Source organism: Parambassis ranga, unplaced genomic scaffold, assembly GCF_900634625.1.
Source record: "Parambassis ranga unplaced genomic scaffold, fParRan2.1 scaffold_31_arrow_ctg1, whole genome shotgun sequence".
Taxonomy (NCBI): Eukaryota; Metazoa; Chordata; class Actinopteri; family Ambassidae; genus Parambassis; species Parambassis ranga.
The window spans coordinates 295,850-299,685 of NW_021144801.1; the positions used below are offsets into that span (position 1 = coordinate 295,850).

Genomic DNA, 3,836 nt, shown 5'->3' on the forward strand with positions numbered 1-3,836 from the left:
TCTGAATACTTGGATTACTCACACATTAATTTGTGTAGCATGTATATGATATACTCTACAAATCTGGATGTATTGAGTTGGACTAGTGCAGGGGTCGGCAACCTTCAGCATTAAAAGAGCCATTTGGGCCGGTTTCCCACTGAATAAAGCACACTCGGAGCCACAAACCCCTAACTACTAATCTACACCTATTTGACTAAATTAAAGGCAAAATTAATCTATATAGGCCTAATATAGATAGATATAGATAATATTTATCTGAACAAAAAATGCCAGTTTATATGTTATTTTGATTTCAGTGTGCCGTCATAGTACAGTAGTCAACCTGAATATGAAACACGTTAGTTCAGGGTCCGATATAAAAATATGTATTTTCAGAATAACAGCTTGTTAAATTATTTCTTTCACCTGGTTAATGTGAGTTCTGCTCTGGAACTTCACTGCACAGCGTATCGTATCCACTTCAGGGCTGGAAGACGTCGCTTTGATTTTCACGAAGGATTGAGCTCTGATCTGTGAGGCTGGAGCGATGTTTACTTTTAATGTAGTTCATGATGGAAAACACCAGCTCGCTCAAGTATGAGGATCCAAAGATTGACAGGACTCAAAATGCAAACTTTTCCATGTTCATATAAGTGTCGGGAATGTCATTGCATGCAGGCTGTCGAACACCAGTTTGTCCGGTTTCACAGGTGCTGCGCACAGGACGCGACCGTGACGCATATTTTGACAAAATATTAAAAGTTTATTTTAATCACGACAGCATCTCAATCTCCAAAGAAACAACTATTACTATGAAAAAACTAAATGAATAAAATAAAATACATTTAAATTAAACGGCCATTATTTATTCATATTATTATTATTTTTTTCCAAAAATGAGCTCGCTGCCTGGGAGCCACAATTCAATTCAATTCAATTCAATTCAATTCAGTTTTATTTATATAGCGCATATTACAATCAGACATTGTCTCAAAGCGCTTCACAGGAACCCCCCTAAGAGCACTGTGGCAAGGAAAAACTCCCTTTAAGAGAAGAAACCTTGAGCAGGACCCGTCAACTTAAGGGGGAACCAGTCCTGCTGCTAGTCAGAGAGGATGAGGAGAGAGAGAGAGAGAGAGAGAGAGAGAGGATGAAGGAGAAAGAGAGAGAGGGAGAGAGAGCAAACATGATACAAACATGATACAGTACAGAGCAAACATGACAGCAAGATGAAACAGTGATATATTGTAATGATATCTATATATATCGTCGGTCCATAGGTAGGAATAGTAATTTGATAGTAAAGATGAGCAGCAGGGGCTAGTGAAGTCGATGAGCACAGGAGAGACTGCAGGTCAGTATGCAGGTCTCAAGACCTGCAAGAGAGAGAGAGCGAGAGCGAGGCACAGAACTACAAGGGATGAAAGAGCCTCATGCAGCTCCGGAGCCGCAGAGTGCCGACCCCTGGACTAGTGGCTCAGAAGTGTAGGAGCAGCTCTGGGAGTGAGTAAAAGAGAGACAGGGCGATGAAGATTTGCTGAAGAACCATTATATTTAAATGACACACAGTTAACAAACCCAGCAATGGGGGGGCCAGACGCAGCGAGGGGACAAAAGTTCAAAATAAAGGGGGCTGCAGGAGCCTCCTACCACTCCTCCAACCAGAAGAGATCTGGGCCAGATCCAGACGTTGAGCTGAATCGTATTCTTCGAGCCTAAGCAGAGCTCAATCCTAGCTCGCCATCAACCCTGGCCTGCACACAGCACAGGACCAATTAATGTGCACACAGTCCATCTATCTAATAATAATGCAGTACAAATCGTATCATACATAGTTCTAAATTAGAGTTCTCATATCATCAAATATACATACAAATATAGATATTCTATTAGTCAAATTGGGAAAATAAATGCTATATTATAATATCAATTCTGCTAGTGTAGCAATATCAAACATGATCAAACATTAAAGGTCAGACAGAAATACTTTACAGACCTCTCACATTGATTCAATGTAGCACAGTTAAGGATAGTCAGAGAGACCTGGCTTTTTTCTGGACTCAGTGCAGGAGGTGGGTGACAGGAGGGTCCTGACAAAAACTATATAAGAGTAGAAGTGTCACTCAGACACTGTACATTCATACTGGTACATTCATGTCCTGCTCTTTACTATGGAAAGGTTTTATACAGTAGTGAATATGTTCTTTAGATACAACTCAGGGATTTAAATGCTATCTAGGTATTTAGATTTATTATATATTTCAATGTATCTTTAATTTCTAATGTCTGTAAAAAAAGAATTTCCCCTCGGGGACAAATAAAGTCATTCTGATTCTGATTCTGATTCTGATGCTGGACAATGAGTCCACCCCCTGCAGGACGCCCTGTCAGCTCTGCAGAGCAGCTTCAGTGGCAGACTGCTCCACCCTCGGTGTGTGAAGGAGAGATACAGAAGGTCTTTCCTTCTGCTGCTGTCAGACTGTATAATAACCACTTCTGATAGGAGCAATATTCACACACCACAGTGTACAACACATTATTTATTTAGTTTCTGATGCACTATGTACAGTTTTCTTACAGACCACTTCTCCCTCCACTCACCTGTGCAATAACTGTTCATATGTAAACTGTTTTTATTCTATTCTATTCGCACTGGCAACTGCACCAACAAAACTCTTATTATGAACACTATGCCATAACATTCTGACAAAGAAAAGTTTATGTGGCAAACACACTAGACCATGTGGCCTAATGGATAAGGCGTCTGACTTCGGATCAGAAGATTGAGGGTTCGAGTCCCTTCGTGGTTGAGGTTTTATACACGTATGAAATGAGCCAACTTCTATCTGTGGTTTATCCGCAACTCACTTCCACTGCTAGAACCTTTAGTGGGTCTACTACACTACTATGCCACTATACCCATCTTGATGGGTTCCCTCAGTGTGCAGTGGATGGATGATGAGTCATATTCCCATTATTGCTCCTGAGGATATCCATGCTGACTATTTTTTATTTATTCAACATCTGTCCAGTCAGCAGTCTTCCCCATGATTGTGTCTGCTTTGCAGGTGTTTTGAGTTCATCATCTGATCACAGTGTGACATCATTAGTTTATAATATTGAACTTTTCCACAATATTCTCATTTATGGAGATGCACCTGTACATGGTGGCTGATTATGATAACAAACTAATGAAGTGCTGTGAAAATGAGTCAAATATAAAAACATGAGACAGTGGGGACCTTGGGTGTCTCCTTCAGCCACAGACTTTTGTCCAGACAGGGGTCAGACTGTATAACATCAGTCCATCTGTACTCTAACCTCTGTACTTTATCACCATGTTTACACCCAGTGACACTGATGGGGAAACAGTACAGTGTTTTTTCTCTTAGTGCAATAACATCCTCACCTACAGTGTAATACTCAGAGTTTTTCATGATATCATAACAGGACATAATACATCTCTGTACATTTCTCATCTGTATATCTGCATGTCTTATGGTTGCTCTGTACATAGTCTTTATTTCTACTTTATCTATTGTTATGCTGCTCAGGACCTTGTTTTCATGCTGCTGTAATGGAATGGAAGGAATGCTGACAACCAACATGGGTCATAGCAGCAGTCCTGGTGCGGTCATGTATCAGCTGGGGTGTGATGCAGTGGCTCCGTCAGTAACTATGGGCAGTGTGTACGCACCCAGACACACATTGGAAACCAGCTTTAATGAGAGGTGAGGGTTGCAAAAGTCAGAACAAGAGCCTGTTGACAGAAAACTCTAAAGGAGAAGGTTGCCATGTTAGAAAACGAACGAGACTTTCTGTAGAAAACCATGACCATGACATCCACTGGTAGG

At 40.8% G+C, this 3,836-nt stretch overlaps 1 non-coding gene across 1 annotated transcript; it reads left to right on the forward strand.

The window, feature by feature from the left end:
• Window positions 1-2,719: 2,719 nt before the first annotated feature.
• On the forward strand, window positions 2,720-2,792 carry trnar-ucg (transfer RNA arginine (anticodon UCG)). Its single transcript has one exon. It is a non-coding gene; the product is annotated as a tRNA-Arg (tRNA).
• The last annotated feature ends 1,044 nt before the right edge of the window (window positions 2,793-3,836 follow it).